General features: G+C 45.7%; 1 protein-coding gene across 5 annotated transcripts in view; it reads left to right on the top strand.

The window, feature by feature from the left end:
• Nucleotides 1-19,972, top strand: part of FBRSL1 (fibrosin like 1) — a 1,147,774-nt gene that overhangs the window by 261,914 nt on the left and 865,888 nt on the right. The window lies entirely within an intron of this gene.

Raw genomic sequence — 19,972 nt, forward strand, 5'->3', positions numbered from 1 at the left:
AGCTTTTTACCTTCTACCCCCCATTTGTATCTGCTTTCACCATTAGCTGCAGAAAGGCATCTTGTCACTTGGAATCCCACAGACTCCCTTAGGAGGCGAGGGTTTGGTGCTGGCTACCCTCTCGGATAAAACATGGGGATCGCGACTTACACCGTGAGGGTCCTTGTTAGGAGAGGAGATATTTTGCTTTACCAATTATCATTTTACATAGGTTTCTAATTCGAAGGCTGTATGCCTAATGATTGCTTTGTGGGAAACCCTATGCTCTTTGCACCAGGGCTGAGTTCCTTACAGCCTGGCAACAAGCCAGTGAGGAGTATAATTAGCCTGATTGGTTCACTTGGAAGAGTAAAGTCAGATTCCATAGGTCTGATCTGTTTATTATGAAAGCTATGTCGAAGCCAGTAAGCCTGACTTAATTATTGTGATAAGCATGTGTTAAAGGCAATGGGCACCCAGACAAGGTTATAAACAGCACTACGCTCATTCTTATCAGGCCATTTCAGAAAGATTTTATATTCTTTTGTTCACTGTAATTTTGAATTTATTTGCAATTCTATCATGGTTTGCCTGATACTTGCATTGTTGGAAAGTGTGTGGATCAGCCCTGGACTCTGCAGGATTCTGTGAATGGCTGCATTTGACTCATCACAGGTGCAAAGCCGCCTGAAAGTGAGTGCGCGTTGGTGCCAGAGCGGGCGGACAGTCCTTCAGTACTCCATTTTCTCTTGTTGTAAGATCACTTTAATTTCTTTCCTTCTCTTTCATGCGATAACTCCCCAGACAGCGCTAATGAGCCGCTTCCTTGCAGCTCATTTCATCTGCAGCGCTTCGCATCCCATGCGACCAGTACCTCTAAACCAGGCGACCATCATGAAGGCTGTTGTACGCAGTGAATCATGGCAGTCTTGCTGGAACTGTACAACAACCATACACTATGTACAATATCATTCAAAGATGGACACCTGCTATGTACAACACCATTAAAAGATGGCCACCTGCTACGTACAATATAATTGAAAAGATTGCCACCCGCTATGTATAATACCATTGAAAGATGGCCACTCGTTATGTACAATACCATTGAAAGATGGCCACCTGCAGTGGCGGCTCCTCTATACGGGCGTTTGGGCGCCACCCCCTGCTTTCTCGCCGTGCAAGAAGGCAGAAACATAAATGGTAATAACTACCATTTATGCTTCTGCCTTCTCGCATGGCGAGAAAGCTGAAGTTCCTGGTTGGGGGTTGGCAGTATTTCTAGAGGGCAGGGGGGAGTGGCTTGCCCACTCTTGTTAATACTGACTGTTTGGGCAGCCTGAGGCCGCCCAAACAGTCAGTAGGAACAACAGTGGGCAAGTCTCTCCCCCCGGCCCTCGAGAAACTCCGCCCACTCTCCCTGTTCTCTCTGTATGCTGCAGCATACAGAGAGAAAATGACGCGTGTGGGGCACCGGCCTCACCAATCACAACGCTGCCATTGCAGCATTGTGATTGGTGGAGGGGAGGGAGGCTGCCTGCAGCCTTCCTGGTGACGAGCTGCAGAATTCAAAGAAAAAGGACGGCGGGAGTCGGGAGTCTCGGGAAAAGCGACTGAGGGACGGTAAGTTTAAATATTTTATATATATTTTTCCCTTAAACCCCTCCCGCCTCCCCCCATCCCCTCCGCGGCGACCCCATTTTCACCCCCCCCCCCGCAATGCCAGCCGCGATGCATGAATGTCAAGACACAATACTGAATAAACTGGACCTCATTAATCGTCACTGGTTGTTGTTCACTAGTTTAAATCCTTACAAGTGTGCACAACTAGAAACAAGTTACACTGACAACCTTCATGCAATTATTAACTATCATCCTGGACGTGAGCAGTGGCGGCTCGTAATGTCCGCTCCACTACTCGTCGACATTACGCGCCGCCACGGGCCACCTGCTATGTTAAATACCATTGACAGATGGCCACTTGTTATGCACAATACCATTGAAAGATGGCAATCTGCTATGTACAATACCATTGAAAGATGGCCACCTGTTACTATATCTAATTTTGTTATTGCAAGTGCATGCCTGTCAGGCATATATTGTTTAGCTTGTGCATGTTTTATTGTGGTTGTACACATGGGTGAAGGCAAGAATAAGGCAGTGGGTGGATGAATGGATGCATGAGTGCAAGAATGAGTGACTGAGGGCATGTAGGATGACTCACTGAGTGCCTAAGCCCATCAGGGAGTGAAGAGGCACTTTCATTTATGAGCCAGACCAGTTGGTGTTGGAAGTCCTTATTCTTTTATGAGCCTGGTGTGGCCCCTTTCCATCTTCTTTCTTACACTCCCCTATTATACTCCTTGCCCCATGTCCCACACCCTATTTATTTTTACTCCCATGTTTTGTTAACTCAGTTAATACAGTAATTTCTTAATAGGGAATGATGTTGTTTAGATGTAGTGGTATTAGCTAAGTTGTTTTAGTCTGCATAGGGTAGACGGATTGCAGTGTTTCAGTTTCACTGCATCTTCTTCAAGTCTGGGTTCTATTCACACCACCAGCCTATGACCAGACAAAACCATACAAGTGTGTTGTTGGTACCGTAGGTCCCACCAGGGAAGTCAGTACCATCACTAACCCTGATGAATGTTTCATTTCCATGTTAGGGTCTGAGTTTTCTCGTGTAATGTCACAGAACAGTAATAATGCTGGCCATGCAGAAAGCGGTGACGCCATATGCTGAACTGTCATCTGGCGGTGAATTACAAAGGTTCATTTCTCCCCACCTCAGTGGTTCCTGTTTTACCCACGTCAGAAGCCTGCATTTCACCTGCCGGCACTTGAACCTGTGACCTGGAGGTTGCACTCATCTCTCTGCCTTCTGAGCTCCCTCGGTCCTCTTGGCTTATGAGCAGAACCACTGTAATTATGGGATGCCAGGGCCATTTTCGCATGATTATACATTTGCTTTATAATCCATCATCTGCCATATACTCTTTGCAAGACTAAACCGGTCACCTTTCTGTTGCTTACTGCGATATTTGAGTGTTAGATGGGTACTAATGAGGTGCAACTAATGCCCAGACAGTGTCACCAAATTAAAAATGATGAAATAATGAAGTAATACTATTACAAAATGTGCCGCATTATGCCGCATAGGTACCCTTTTTGTTGCATAATTTACTCACCCCTGCCACATACAGTGGCCCTCTCCTGCAGCATAATCCTAGTGGTCCTGCTTATGAGACCTTGGCTTGGTGGGCTTGGCAAGAGTGGCGGCCTCTAAGGTTTACCTCAGTGTTTCCCTCCACGCCAAGCTCCTTACTCGGTTGGTCGGGTCTGTTGCCCTCCACCAGTTCATGTATTTACGGCTCAATGGGCCCCTGCCAGGGCAGTGACCACTGTCCTTCTTTCATCTTGTGAAAGATGCATCTTGCTAGACTGGCCTTGCCCGCTCTGTGTGGGCTTCCACCTGAGAGGTGGGGTCAGTGGTGATTTCATGTGATTGGTTACCATTTGTGATGGAACAAACAAGCTTAAACACATAATGCACTGCCATGTGGGCCAGAATAGAGTTTAATGCAAGTGCCCATCGATTTTAGGTCTCACCTAGGGAGCGCTTGGGGTGTCCCTTGGAGACATGCTGTATTCAGATACGGACTTGAAGCTCCGCCCATTTTCCGTCCATCTTTTCAATTGGCTCCTGTTACTGTCCTTTCTACATGGTTGCTTTTGATTCGTGAATAGACCTAGTAGTTCCTCCTTAGTGCCTCCTTTTCTCCTTTTGTAAACTCCATGAGGACTGGCCCTTTCACATGTGTTGTATGCTTTATTTACACAGACCGTTTCCTCTCACCCTGTCTTATCTTTGGCTCTGCTCCCTCAAGTGAGACGCCTGGGTGAGGAGAGGAGTGTGCTGGTCCAGACTGTCTCCCCACTTTTACTTACACCCTCTATCTCTCTGGTCCTCACTAGAGAGTCTCTCTGGAGGCTATTCTCCTCCCACCCTCTCCTCTCACCCTTCACGACCATCTCCTGTGAGATGCCCAGGTGAGGAGAGGAGAGTGCCGGTTCGGGCTGTCTTTTCACTCCTACTTCCACCCTCTGTGTCTCTCTCTCTCTCTCTCTCTCTCTCTCTCTCTCTCTCTCTTTCTCACCAGTGAGTCTCTCCTCCTCACTGTTCTCCTCTCACCCCGTCACCGCCGCCTCCAGTGAGACGCCCAGGCACCGGTCCAGGCTGTCTTCTCACTCTTACTACACCCTGTGTCCCTCCCCCTCAGCCCTCCATCCCCCCTCTCACCGGTGAGTCTCTCTGTCTCTGCTGGTTCCTGCCCCCCCCCACTAACCCCCCTCTCACCTGTGAGTCTCTCTGGAGACTGCTGGTCCCTGCGCCCCTCTCATCTTCTCACCTCACTCGTGTGGTGATGTCTCTGCCTTAAATTATTGCCACCATTAAGGCGCGAGGCCGCTGGCAGCTGACATGTGTCATCACAGTAAAATGAACAGGTGCTGTGCCTGTCACAAGCAGGACATGGGGAATGAATGCAGTAACTGAGTGCCTCAGAGGCTGGTCCTCGACAGATGGTTGTGGACGACGTGTTACAACTGAGAGCGCAGGAGACATCCCACGGGGCCCTTGGTATGTGACACATCTCACCCGAAACCCTGAGGATGCAACACGTCATCCAGAGGGAGATATGTGCAAATCATTTACCCCCTGGACCAGTAGCGGTCGGCAGTAGGAGTTTCTGCAGGGCGGTGACGTGGGCAGGGGGAGGGGCAGGGTGGGGGGTAGTAATGTATGGATTACGGAGTTTTACAGGTAAGTAAACATATAAATAAATAAAACGAATTTCGTTGCGTGCACTGCATCGCATTTGGTGATTGTCATCTCCTTTCCATAGGATTCATCAGCTGCTTGTCATTCCCTTTCCATAGGATTCATCAGCTGCTTGTCATGACCCTTCCATAGGATTTGTCATCCGCTTATCATGACCTTTCCATAGGATTCATCAGCCGCTTATCATGACCTTTCCATAGGATTCATCAGCCGCTTATCATGACCTTTCCATAGGATTCATCAGCCGCTTGTCATGACCCTTCCATAGGATTCGTCATCCGCTTGTCACTCCCTTTCCATAGGATTCATCAACCGCTTGTCACTCCCTTTCCATAGGATTCATCAGCTGCTTGTCATGACCCTTCCATAGGTTCTTTCCAATCACCTACATCTATGTGCGGTGTCGTGCTGATGTGCACAGCGTTTCTGGCTGGGACACTTAGTCCTAATACAGACACAATTCAGCTGTGCACATTGGTAAAGTCAGATTGTAGAAATGCCTGCGACCCCCTGCCCACACTGCAACCCTGTCCCTCAAGCCTAGCCCTACACCTACTCCCATCAAACCCTAACTTGACCCTATCAGTAACTCTCTTAGCGTTGCCAATGCTTGTTTGAGCTTGTCTTCTCACTGTTGCCTTTCAGCCACCCGGTTGGAGCTGCATGTCATTAGGAAGAAATGATTCGAGCTCTGCGGTGAATACCTTATTACCTCCCGGCGCCCTGCTCAAGGTGAAGTCCGGGTTCATATCCGGGTTAATTGTTCAGTGATTAACGGAGCATTTCCAAAGCCCTTTGAACAGATAGTGGGGCACCCTCGCCCTCTCCTGTGCCACGGTCCCTGGGCAGGGCTCCCAGTCCTTCCTTTGTGTTTAGCAGGGCACGCGCCATCCCTACCGCCTGCCATCCGTTCCTGTAATAAATCAGGGCGGGGAACAAAGGCTTCCGGGGGAACAAAGGCTTCCGTGCGAACCTTCCGGTTCATGGAGTTACAACCTTGGCTCCCCCAGCTACAGCTGCTCCTTGAGCCACAAACTCATTACCTTGAAAAATAGATTAAACTGTGTTTGTTTGAAGTATTTGGCAACTTGGCACTTAGTTATGGGTCACTTCCCCTATACAATCGTTTCCTGAGAGACAGGTGCACTACGTGATTGTAAAATATTTTTTAATGTTATATTGTATCCCCTTTCAGTTCCCTTCCCACCATCCTATGCCTGCTCTAAACTCTACTAAAGACGCAAGAAATCAAGAACACAAACCTAGCACAACTCAAGGGGGATAAAAAGTACCACTAATGCACTAACTATTAACCTCCAATCTTGGGTTCCCGGACTAGTGTGCTACTCGCCGCAAAGCGCTTCAACGCCTCATCAGGGGTAGTAAGCGTTACAAGTCAAGTCAAAAATATATGTTTATTATGACCGTAGTCTTTAAACAATGCAATTAGAATAGCACAGAAAGGAGTATGACTTATTATTTTTAAAACTTTGTCCATATGCAAGGTTCGTACACACCATTATCAAAAATACAAAAAATCAGTAAAATTTACAGTTATCTTAAAACTTAATTTGTCTAATAAAACCTATTCCTATTCTTATTACTCCGTACAATTACAATCTGCTAAAAACTCATACAGTACTGCATGTTATTCTATATCTCTCAGTGCCGTCAGAGACACCTTTAAAAATTTCCCGAGGGCAATTGCGATATCAATGTAGGGGATTTCTGTTAAGAGACTGGCTGCCTGTGATCTTGTTTTTACATCATATTTTATGAAGACAGGACGCAACAGAAGTTTCCTAAGGTCTAGGAGTGTAAAACAGTCTAACAAGATATGCAGCGGGTCTCCCTTTGTCCTCAAGTAACACTTGCAGTGACCTTCCTTATCTAACATTTTTGCATTCAGGTCTCTGTTTATCAACCATGGGTTGATCCCGATTCTAATTCTGAGGATCTCTTGCCTGTATCCGCGATTGGGTAATCTGTCGAGGTAGGGGAACCAATTCTCAAGGGACCACGCATTTAGCATATGTACCACTGATTTTTTCTTTCTTAAATAGCCTCTATCAAGCATTTTCGAGACTTCTTTCCCTCTTTGCTTCAATTCACCTTTGGTACTAGTGATTTGCAATGAGCTCAGGTCCCAATCGAGCTCAAGAGTGTTACAGATTCCCTTCACTTTATCCCTACTGTACTTCGCCCATTTTAGCTCGCTTTTCTGGATTTCTTTGCGACACCAGTATGCCACTTTTTTTGTTTCAGGGTCTTCTAATCTCTTCCAGAATCTGATCACAGCCATCTGGGTTAATATCGCCCAGGACTTTGTACCTATTTCTGTTCTGATGGCTTGAATCATAGCGGATTTGGGAAGTGATAGGAGCCTTTTTATGCAGTTTCCCTCTATGACGTCCCAGGATCCCTTACCGCTCAAATAAAGGATCTCTGCGCCATAGAGAACTTGGGGGGGGATCATTGCCTCAAAAGCTCTGAGCATTGGCCGGTGTGACATCTCACCATATTCCCTATTGAACCTTTTAAGTCCGCAAATGGAGGAGAGAGCCTTTGCTTTTTGCGTTTCTAAATGGGTGCTCCAATTTAGTGTCCTATCGAACCAAATACCCAAGTAACGGTACTCATTTACTGTCTCTAATTTAAGGTCACCTAAGTACCAGCTAAATCTGCTTAGCTTTTTCCCGAAACATAGGGTTTTTGTTTTATCCAAGTTGATGGTCAAACATTTTTCAGCACAGTAGGTATTAAAAGCATTAAGCTTCCTTTGGAGGCCTCTCTCAGTCTGATCTACTATCACCAGATCATCCGCATATAATAGGCATGGGATTTTGTTTCCATCCATTTTTGGACTGGCACTGCCCTCCACCTCTAAATAGGCCGGGAGATCTGACAAGTAGATAGAAAAAAGCTGGGGGGCCAGCACGCAGCCCTGTCTTAACCCATTAGCTATGGGTATTTTGGGAGTTAGGGAGCCCCTCGTATCTTTAATTACTTGCCCCCAGTTTTCCCTGTGTAGTTCTTTTATTATGGTCAAGAGATCTGTCGGGATATTTAGTCTCTTTAGTGTCTCCCATAGGCAGGCCCGATCTACAGAGTCAAAGGCTGCTTTGAAGTCAACGAAACAGCAGCATAGTTTGCCGTTCTGTTCCGTTGACTTCCTCGCCAACGCCCATAGTGCAAACCCGTGGTCTATTGTCGAGTGGCCTGCTCTGAATCCACCCTGTTCTGTGGGGATTATTTGGCACTCTTCTACCCATGTATTCAGTTGTTTTAAAACAATTTTAGAGAACACTTTCTCTCCAATATCTAGGAGGTTAATCAGCCGATAGTTTCTTGGCTCCTCTTTGCTCCCTTTCTTATGTATCGGCCTGATTATGGCCCCCTTCCAGGTTGGAGGCATTGCGCCATCTTTTAGCACTACCTGAAACATATTGGCCAGGAAACTTGCCCACCATGTAACCTCGGTCTTCAGAATTATTGCAGGCAGATTGTCTGGGCCTGCTGCCCGGGTTAGCTTGAGTTCTTTTATTGTGAGCTCTACTTGTTCTTCGTTAAATTTGGCAAGAAGATCTTCAGAAATAACTTGCCATGATTTAGTCTCCATCTCCTGACTGGGAGTCCTTGCCCCGTACAATTCCCTTATGTATGTATCCCATGCTGCCTCACTCACCACACAGTTTAATTCGCCCTCTGAGGTGCCAGATGCTGTCTTTACTAGTTGCCAGAATTTCCTTAGATTTTTATTCTCTATGGCTTCCAAAAGTTCTAACCAGCATTTTTCTTTATGTAACCTTTTAGTAGAGAGTACCATTTGCTTGAATTCTTTTTTCAGTTTTACCAGGTGATCCTGTCTCTCTTGTGTAAAGGTCTTTTTTTGTTTCCTCTGTGTTGCTCTTATCTCCCTTTTCTTGTTTTGACATACTACTGAGAAGCCTTTACCATAATTTCTTTGTTTTACCCTATTGGGATCTTCTCTTTTTAAGTATATCTTGAGGCATTGAACCAGTTCTTCTAATTTTAAGATGAACCATTCCAGTTTTTTATTTTCAAAATTGGCAGGTGCCATTTTTATTTGCGTTGCCTTCACTTTTTCCAGATATTCCTCAGTTAGACGTGTCGTCAATCGTTTGGGGTACTCGACCGCCTGGTTTATCACTGTTTCTCTCTGTAGTTTCCTACCCCCCGTTATTACTATATGGAGGAGTTTGTGATCGCTCATCACTTTTTGAATTAACTTGAAGGATCTTATCTGGTAAAAATTCCAGGCCTGCAGGAATATATAGTCAATTGGGCAGTTCTGCTGCCCTTGAATAAACGTTTTTCCTGCTGGTGTATCTGATTCTATTCTTCCGTTAACACAGTGAAAACCCCTGCCTCCTAAGATATGTATTAATTCCAGGTCTTGTTTCGAGGTTTCCCCTACTGGGAACCTTGCCGGGTTTATACCGTATGCCTCTAGCTGTTCCATATTATAAAGGTCTGCTTTTCTTGGGTTTAGTTTATGGTTGAAATCCCCCAATAACATTATTGTATCTGCGGAGTATTTTTCTAAAATACTATCAACATCCTCCTTAAAAAACCTCCTTTCCCTTTCATACTCCTCCCTATTTTCCCACTGCATATATACATTCAATAAAATCATCATTTTGTATTTTAGATCCACCGTCAAGAGTTCAATTCTGCTTGATTGTACCCATTTACATTTTGTGTTCAGCAGATTTATTTCCCTCATTACTCTTGTTGATACCAAGGTCATGAGGCCCCCAGAGGGCCTCCCACGGTTTTTCTTTATGGCCGGCTGATGTATCTGGGCATAACCGTCAAAGGTTGGGGTGTCGTCGCATAACCAGGTCTCCTGCAAGCAGGCAATGTCTACTTTGTTTATGGATTCCTTTATGTATTCCCATTTTTGTTCATTTCCTAGCCCATTTACGTTCCAAGACAAGAGACCTAGGTCATGCGGACCCCCTTTATCCTATTCGACGTCACTCAGCTCTCCTTCCTCATCTGTAGCCACTGTATTCCTTTCGATACTTTCCTCCGCGTGGGTACTATTAGACGACCAGTTCCCCCATGAGGAATCATTACCTGTGTTTTCAATTATAATGTTCAGAGAGTTTCGATCACTTTTTGTTTCTTTATATAGAAATACTTGTCTCTTCTGGAGCCCGGCATGTTCTTTTAAGAAGTTATTATCTTTCACAGTTTTTATATCTCTCTCTGGGATAATCTTTAATCCTTGATGCGTTATCTCCTTTGTGGCATTCAGGATTGCCCTTTTTACCAAGACTGAGTATAATGTGATTTTTGTTATTTCCTTTCCTTGCTTGTTTTCTACAAAACCAACCTGCTGCAGGTCTTTAGTGCCGATCCCCCTCAGACTAGCGCATTTTGAAAATGCCGACAGAACCTGTGCCCTATTCGGGGGGTTAATGTTTCTTCCAGACTTTCCTTTCCTCCCTGCTAGTAACAGGTCCAGGAATACCCATTTGTTGTCATCTCTCTCGTATGAGTTCATATTTAATTCGTTCTGCTGATGGCTGGTGAGTGTTCTTCCTTCTCTCCGGCTTTTGATTCTTATATTGGGTTCTTCATGTATCTGTGGTCTTATACACCTTTGTTCTGTGGCCGGATCATCCAATAGCCTTACGCTTTGACTCGTCATACAGGTGGAGGGGAGAATCTCTGTTGCCTCCCTATGCGATTGTTTTTTCTTTGGTACTCTCACAGATTTAGGGGGCATTGGAGTTTTTGCCGCCACCTGTACCGGTCTTTGTGTTATAAATATTGGGGCTAAGGCATTTAATCCTGGAGCCACCCTCCCTTTCCTTGATTCCTTCTCTTTTCTTGTTCCGGCATGGTTAGTTTTCCTGGTTTTTTCCTTCCTGTTCCTAGTCCCGAGTGTAACATACCCTCCTCGCCTTTTTATCAGCATGGGTCTTCTTGATATGTACACGTTGTTCACGGGTTCTACTACCTCCTTTGCTGCTTGATCTGCAGATTTGGGCAACCTTTCGAGTAAAACCAAGCTTTCTTCTTCCGATACTGTCCTGTCACTTTCCTTGTTTGTTAGGACTGTGTCTGTTGGCATTACCCTACTTGGCAATTGGCACTTTATTTCTCCGAGTTCTTCTTCTATTTTCTTTAAGTGTTGTTTCTGTGCCTTCATTACTCCGTTGTTTGATAGGGTTACTTCCAAGATTCCTTGGAGCGCTCTCTGCATTAACAAGATTATTTCCATCAGGGAGGATGTTGGGGTTTCCGAGAGCACCGAGGCCTGTGTGATATTTCTGCTTGGGTTTGCTGGATAACTTGTCCTTAAGCACTCTTGTCGTATTGGGGATTTTTGTCGTAGTTGCTGTTGTAGAAGTTGGTCCGGAGCTCCTCCCCAGATGATACTCTGGTTCTGGTCATCTTTTCCCCTGTGGCCGTCAGTCCCTACTGACATCGAAGAGAACATTTTCGGTGAAGATGATAGTCGAGGGGCCGAGATTTGGTGATTTTGACTCTGTAGTGTCAGGTTTAAGGATCTATGGATCACACCGCCTTCCTCGTTATCAGGGTTGGCTTCTTCCTGGGGATCTCCTTGGTTTGACCAACTCTGGTTTTCATCTGGCAAGCCTAATTTTTCCCCGATTTCTCCGCCAATTTCCGCTATTTCTTCATCTATGACAGACGCTATTGCTGGGTTTAAAGTTCTATAGTGTTTACCTACGAAATCCTTTATAGATTTTAGCGCTGCTGTGTTCTCTTTCTGTTTGATGGTTGTTTGATTACCACCTTTTTTTCCCTTCTGGACCGTCTTCGTCGCTCTTTTGACTTTCTTTTTCTTTCGTGCCCCTTTATTATTTTCCCTAGAAGAAGCAAGGCTTTCCAGGCTTTCATTGAGGGATTTTGAGCCTTCCAATGATTTACTCCTTCCATGTTCATCCGGTAATTTTTGGCCTCTTTTGGGTGCCATTGCTAAGCAGCAACTGATATACTAAGGTGGTATGCTTAAATATTATATTAATTTTTACTTTTAGTAAAAAATGAAATTATTCACTTACCTCTGTTCTGCCTCGGTTGCCTTCCGCCTGCTGCCTTATTGCCTTGCCCCGCTTATATTTCTGCCGAGAATAATTCTCTAAGGATATTTTCTGATATTGTTTATAGTTTCTTTTAATGGCCGGAGCATAAATTCCACTCCCTTTATTGCCTGCTTCCGGCTCCTAGGCTTCGCAATGGGCTGACTTTTTGGACTGCCTTTTGGATACGGCTGGTTCAGCTTGTTGTCCGCGATTTACCCGGGAGGGGCTGCTTGGATGCTCTCGGTCCGCTGGGATCTCTTACAGAGGTTGCCTTCTTAATGGCACCACGCGCTCGGCGAGTCTCCCTGCTCGCAGCTGCTCCCGCACGGCTCCTGCTCCCGCTCCCCTCGTCACACTCAGCTCCTCCCCGCCGGCCGTAAGCGTTACACAAAAACCATTTACAATTACAGTTTAGTTGTGTGGATTCGTATTTTGCACGTTACTGTTTGTATGGTTCCTCGGGATTGCACAGGTTAGGATTCTGCGTACTCCTGAACCGGAGTCAAGGCGGTCCACTGAAACTGTTCGGTTATGTTGCGTATTGTCCAGGGGTGTGTCATTGGATAGTGAGTAGTATATGGTTCATTGACGTATTGTACATGCAAGTGGCCACCTAATGAATACCTGTCATCGATCTGTGTGTCGTATAGTGTACATTAATGTGTGTGCCAAAGGTGATTCCTGTTGTGGGGTGCACAGTTATACATTGTTTAGCATCCGGAGGCTGTTGTGTTTCAGTGCATCCTTGCCCATCTCATGCCAATCTATGTTCAAGCTAGAGTGGAAAGCTTGTAACTTCTGGATGGTTGGTAAGTACATTGGTGAGTTGAAGTAGCTGCGTTCTTAGCCAGCTGCATGGTGTGCATGTGTTATGTTATGTTAGCCTGATTTGTATAGCGCACGGCTACTCATCAGAGTGGCGTGGCGCTAAGGCCAAGAGCAACAGAACATAACACCTGTATTGACTCCCTGAAGAACCAATGTATTGGGGGCAGGAGTGGGGGAGGTGAGTTTACAGCGAGTTTTTGTCAAGGATGTTCCCTTGCTTGTTGTGTGCAGTGGCTGCTGATTCTAGGAAAGGACGTTGTACAGACTTTGTTGCCCTCAAAGTACTTACGGGTGAATGGGACCCCCCCTGGTTCCCCGCTGCTCTTGAGACGAGGTGAGGAGGGTGGAAGGCAGACCATGGATGACAGGGATCTGGAAACCAGTGGTACCCATGCCTGTAGGAGAGTAACCATAGAAACAGGAGCATGGGGTTGTGGGACATGTAGTTCTGATGGTGAACAACCTTTACAACGAAACTATTACAACGCATTACCATTACAACGCGGCCATTACAACGCAAACCATTACAACGCATTGCGCTGGGGGGCGCTCTAGGATAGGGAATAAGTTTAATTTACTATCCAACACCTTCCCTAGTGTCCACGGGGACTGGAGTTGGAATAGTAAATTAAACTATTCACTATCCAGCACCCCAAAGCGATATGCGTTGTAATGGATTGCGATGTAAAAACTGCGTTGTAAAGGCAGGCGTTGTAATAGCCTGCGTTGTAACGTCATACATCCAGTTCTGATGAGTGCAGTAAGTGGGATCCTGGTGGCGTATCACCACCCTTCTGGGCGCTGTGAGTCAGGCCAAGGGAGTGCGCAGTGCACACAAATGACATCACTAGTAGGCGGGAGTGGAAACCTGAGAGGGGGTGTAGGAAGCAGGCAGGGCTGCCCAATGAGGCAGACTCTCCCATCCCTGTGCAAAACTCGCTCCTAGTCAAGCAAGCAATGTTCCTCTATTACAGCCTCGTCTACCCCTTAGTACTACAGGACCGCGGCAGAAGACAACTTTAAGAATGTGGTTTGTGGGTTAACACTGCAAGTATGGCACGTGCATCAGGAAATCTCCCAGACCATTATATATCAGGCCTCCTCAAGTTTAGTTACGCAACTGCTCTCAAGCAAGCAACTGATGGCAGCATGCAAAACTCCACTCCCATCCAATCCACTCCAATCCCTCCCACTGAAACACCAACTGGTCTTGCAAAAAATATATCTGTTTCGTACCGGCTCTGACCAGAGAAGAGGAATCACCAGGAGGCCATCATTGCCCCTTGAAGATGCGCTTTGAAATTGCCAACAGTGAGGCTGACCGCTATTCATCACCGCGCAGATCCTTGTTATTTCGGCAATATATAACATTTCCAAAGGTCTATTTAGCCTATTAGAGATTTGTGCCCTTCTTTTAAAACGACAGCCTGAGTGCTGCACCAGCCCCGTTAACAGCGGAATCTCCATGCTAATATTTTAGCATTTTCATAGTGATCGACACGCTCGCCCCATTAGCACAAATATCACTAAGACAAATCAGAACCTGACGGTGCAGTGCCGTAAGTTACATTTTTCAGATTAATTATTTGATGGTACTTTCCGACGAAGACACTTGGTGTCGAAACGCGTTGAAGAAACCGTCACTACTTCACACTTACCATCATTTTTAAATGTTATGTTCATGTCTGTTTTAATTATTATGTATATGGTGTTTTAGAAAATATATGCATTTTTTGTGTAATTTGTATTAAGAAAATTATTAAATACTCTGATGATTTTTTACAAAAATCGTTTTTTAGTAAAGTGTCATTTTTAATTTGCTGGTTTTCATTGCACTTTGGAATTTTGGTTTGCCTGGGGTTGTTACTTGTCATTATAACTAGCAAAAAATATAGCCTCTGATTGTCATTAGAATCTACTACCTTGGTCTTTGGACCGTGTACCCCTGGGCCACCTCTATAGGCTCCTACTTTAAAAACGTCAGTAGTATGGACAACTTTAGGGTGCTGAACGGCCATAGGATAGCATTAGTCCATTATTTTATATGAGGGGTAGACTTCAAACCAGTAGGCTAACTGTGGAACAGAGGCCTACCCTAGATATATTTTCTTGAAAATCTTTGAAGCAGTATGGGCAACATACTTTTTGATACTGATGTTCCAAGTTCAAGGTCTTTCTTTCGCTTTACTTAGTTACTGAACATATTTCTCCTTAAAGTAAAAGTCCCTCACATGAGACATATATATTTCTTGCCGTGTAATAATATAGCATTATGGCCTGCTGTGCGGCAAGCGCCCATAATAAGGGAGGTGGCTTTTAATAACCTGTATAGCTCAAGGCACAGGGGCTAAACAGCTATTAGAGCATTCCAACCACCGAAGATAGAATGTTCCAAAATAAACAGGGAGAAACAGAAAGACAAACATTGGAATGTTGGAGCAGAAAGTCTCTACCAGCCATTATCGCCCTGAGTCACTCATCTGGCTTCAAGGAGTTCTCAACAAGCCAGTGGTCCAATGAATGTTATACTAAGCCCAGCTCAACCTTCACATGCCTCCGGTTGACCTTGGTCTTGAGTGATGGACCAGGCTGCCCCCATGGTGTCATGAAGGCTTTTAATGCCCAAGATTCCCTTGCCTCCATCCTGGCAAGTGGAGGATGTATACCATCACACCGCTGACACTACATAGTGGTCCCCATGGCTTCTGGTTCTGCAAGTATCCGGACATGTTTTTTTTTTCCTTTTTCCTCTGGGTTGCATTCCATCTTTTGCCTCAGATTTTCACAATAGATGTTCTTGAATGACTCCAGTACCGGGGGGGGTGGGGGGTTGTAGGGTATTTATTTGATTCGCTCATATAGCATGTAGTCCCATCTGAAGAAAATATTCTTGGGAATGCGTATGCTCTCTCTGTTCCCTCTGAAAGGGCTCTTGCTAGCTGGTCCTACTGTTCAAAGATCTCTTCAGCTAAGGTTTTCCATTCCATTACATTGTGGTGGGAGACAGGCCACTGGGCAGCCTTCCTCCTCTGGCGACTCTAGGGTGGGCAGAGATGGTAGTAAGGTGTAACCTTTGGCAGCCTCAAGCTGAGGACTTTCTGCACACTTGACGCAGACAACCAGATGCACTACTACTGTACCCCTCTTCCACCCCATAACCGCGACACATGTTCTAAGTGCCAAGTGTGCAGATGTCCAGCGCATGAGTTGGGTCTGTGCCTTCCTGGACTCCTGGCTGCTGTGGGACACTGGGGTGTAAAGAAAAGTGAGGGCATGGCCGGAACGTCAACCCAAGGTTACCGTGGATGGGAGCGGATCAAGACGCAGGGCCTGGAACCCGCTCCTGGCGGAGGACATATGTAGCATAAGTAACATAAACCATGCCCCTCTCTCATTGCCCAGTCATTGTGCAATGCCCCCTTCCCAGGAAAACCATGCATGTGGTCATGACGGGCATCACTGGGAGCCCATGTTTAGCAGTGCCCAGACATGCAAGGGCCACAGCGGTCTGAGAAGTGCACTACGGGCGAGATTGAACACGCCTGTGACTTTCCCTTTTTTTAAATATTTTTTTATTTGTCAGAACCAGCAAAGACAGGAGTCCAAATACAATAATATTGTACAATACGCAAACACTTTCATATATAATACATTCTCATAATGATAAAGATAGAAAGTAAAGCAAGAGAAAAAAAGGAGGGGTGGCGAGTTAAAAAATGAATAAAAATAGGAGAGTAAAAAAAAAAAAAGGAAAGAGGGCGGAAATCGATCATAAGAGAAAACATATTACAGTGGTTTATTATCACTCTGAGCAGAGCCCCCTTCTCCAGTTAGTGATTGGTTGCCAAATCGCCTTGCCGCGCAATGCCGATTTTAGCCCTCTAGTGGAATAGATGGCGCTTTCCTGTGACTTTCCCAGTGTGTGAATTGGAAGTGAATAGATATCAGCAGGTGCATTGTTTAATTAAACTCTGAAATCAATTTCAAATGTAGGCCATTCCTCTTTTGTGGAAATGTAAATTCACTCTGTGTGTTGTATGACCAGGTTCTAAGGGACTCCATGGTGGCCTCGTGTTCTTATCTGCAACATCAACTGTAGTAAATGTATACCTTGTATCTTCATTTCCTGGTGCAGGGACTGACTTCTAGGCTGTGCATGTTTTGTGACTTCTACATCATCCATGTGGTTTCACTTCCAGGTCGTGTGTGCTATTTGACTTCCGGTCTGTCTCTGCTCTTTGACTTCCGGTCTGTGTCTGCTCTTTGACTTCCGGTCTGTCTCTGCTCTTTGACTTCTAATGTAATCATGTTTTTTGACTTGTAAGCTGTGCATGGTCTTTCACTTCCGGGTCATGCATGCTGCAAGTCTTCTTTGTCATGCTTGTTCTATGATTTTCAGATTATAAGTGCTCTGACTTCAGGCCATGTGTACTGTATGAACCCCGAGGGTTTGATTTCGAGGTCACGTCTGATCAACATTCCGCTCACATTTAGTCGCACTTCCGGGTTGTATCTGTGCTGTGACATCCCCGGCATATAACATTTTAATTCACATCTGATTTTTCACTTCCAGCCACTGTGTACTCTGATTTACAACAGATCACGTGTGTGCTGTCACATTCATGCCACCCGCGCTCTGGGGCTTTTTTTTTTTTAGGAAATGTCCACATTATCACTTGCTTAGTGATTATAGGGGACTTCCATTCCATTCTATGATTTTTTCATGTGTTATTAATTATTTGATCATTTGTGCTCGTTGACCTCCTGGGCATGTCTGACCTGTGACCTCGGGTCATGTGATGTGAGGCATCCATCAGGTTTCATGAACTCTGACTCTTAGGTCAGCTGTGGGCGGGTCAGACCAGCCCTTCCGCTTCCGGACTATGTGCTGCGTGTGGCCTCCAGGTAACATCTGCCTTTGAAGCTGCCCGGGCACCTGCCCTCTGGATTCAAGTCACTCTTTGAATTATGGGACCTCGTGCCCTATGACCTCCGGAGCATGTCTGCCCTTTGACCTTCAAGCTCCTCTGCCTTTATTACTTACATGCGCTTTGAAGTCCAGTGCACGTCTAGCTCACGATTTCTCACCAGCACAATTTCTAAATGTTATTTTTGGAAAATATATACTAGGATAGCTGCATTGCCAAAGTCGCCCATTTTTTATTCACAAAATGCATTTTATGTTCTAGTTTGTAAATATATTTCATTGGTGAATGCAGAAAACTGCTGTGCGTATAATCGTCTCAATAATAAAAATACATATTGTTTCTGCAGACCTGCATATTGTTAAATATAAAAACAAAAGATAATTCACAGTTCTTTAACCCCTCCTGTGCTCATGACGAGCTCAGCTCGTCATGAGCCACGGCGCTCCGGTGCTCATGACGAGCTGAGCTCGTCATGACCGCGCCCGTTTAATGGCTCTCACGCTTGGCTGATTCCCCTGCTGTGCTGAGCGTGCCATTAAAACGGGCGCGGTCATGACCAGCTCAGCTCATCATGAGCACCGGAGCGCCGTAGCTCATGACGAGCTGAGCTCGTCATGAGCACTGGGGCGCTGTACGCACCCCTCCGCCCCCCAGCACAGCGGGGGGAAACACCCCCGCAGTGAAGGGGTTAAAACGTCGAGCTGGCTGTAGGCATTCTGTCTGTGCTAGGTAGGTCAGTGTGTGTGGACCGTTTTTTTGGGCTGTTCGTGGACCTGTCTACTGGCCAGGTGAGCTGTTTACTGTTGTTTTACTTAATATTACCACAAACATTGCCTGCACCAGGGCTTTAAGTGGGCCGGGTCTGTCTGGGTCTGAGCACCACCAGTTATTTTTAGGGGGCCTCGAAACGGGTCTTTATCGGGCTCTATTTTCGGCCTTTGCAGAGGTAGTCCGTTTTCTTTTTGTTTTTGTCTTGGACTATTGTTACACACATACTTAAGCAAATCAAGCTAATGTGCTCCCAGTACCCCTGGCATCCCCACACAAGCTCGATCAGAGGCGCAACTAGAGTGCCCACAACTCCTTGGGAGTGTGCTTTCATCGCACCATTGTGTCGATCAATGGTAACTCAAGTGGGATCATTTAGCAGCTTAAACCACTTCGTGTGAGAAACTGCCTACATTTTGATATCGCTTCTTTACTTCTGATCATGGGAAACTTGTCCAGTCAAACAAAAGTGAGACGTGAAATAATACAGACGTGTTTGCACAGAAGGAAATTTTATGTGACCGCATCATAACGAGGATGTGACAGCCCTGTTTTGCAAGTGTGAGAACAGCAGGCTGATTTTGTGCGCTGCAACGCTGGCCTGCAGCATCCACCAGTTGTTTGGAACACCACAAGCCTCTTGGCGTGTTTACCGCCAGTGTTAAAGCCACAGAGGGGCCTATTCAGTGTCCTGGCGACAAGAAACCGCTGGTATACCCACGGGCGACAAAGGGGAGGAGGGAGCGTTTGCACTGTTGAAAAAAACGCGCGCTGTAGTAGGAAATGTGGAAATGCAGGGGCTCTAAGAAGGGGTGAAAAAATGACAAACAATCATTAACATGCTAATGGTCTTTTAAAGACCTGTGAAGTACTCAGGTGCGGCTGTGTGTGTGCCCTGGAAGCTGTCACAGGGTGGGGGGGTTGGGGGAGGGGGGGCTCTGAGGAGTCCTAGAGCTGTTGTCTTGCCAGAGCTGGGGTACTGCTACACTAGTTATCTTTACTTAGACCACACCCCTACTTAGATAGGCCACACCCCTTTGAGGTTCCCCCCCCTCCCTTTTAGAGCACACCCAGTTTTTTTTCCCACTTAAAGCCCTGGCCTGCACAAATGCGTACAGTCGCTCATACTGCGTAAGACGCCCTTTCCGCAGTGTCTTTGCAAAGTAAAAACTGCCGCTATTGGCAGAATGTAGGTCATTTTAAAAAGCTGTCTTATTCACAAATGGGGCCACATTTTTATTTTGGTTCTCTGGCCCAGCGCGACTCTTAAACGGATGATAAACAGTGAAAATAGTCACCAAGGAGGCAGTTTGAAGTGCGCGGCACTGAGGGATGCATTTATTAAAATATAGCTCATTTAATGGGTATTTTAACAACCTGGACCAGGAGCCATAATATTCAATCATCAACATTTGCTGGCCCAAAAAAGATTATAAAGCACACACAAGGTGATGGGAGAAATTCTTTCCAAATATTGTCTGACAACTGGCATCACTCTGGGTAGCATTCCAAACGCGCTAGATGTCATACCATCCAATTTTATT

Source organism: Lissotriton helveticus, chromosome 11 (genome assembly GCF_964261635.1).
Source record: "Lissotriton helveticus chromosome 11, aLisHel1.1, whole genome shotgun sequence".
In the NCBI taxonomy this organism is placed as follows: Eukaryota; Metazoa; Chordata; class Amphibia; order Caudata; family Salamandridae; genus Lissotriton; species Lissotriton helveticus.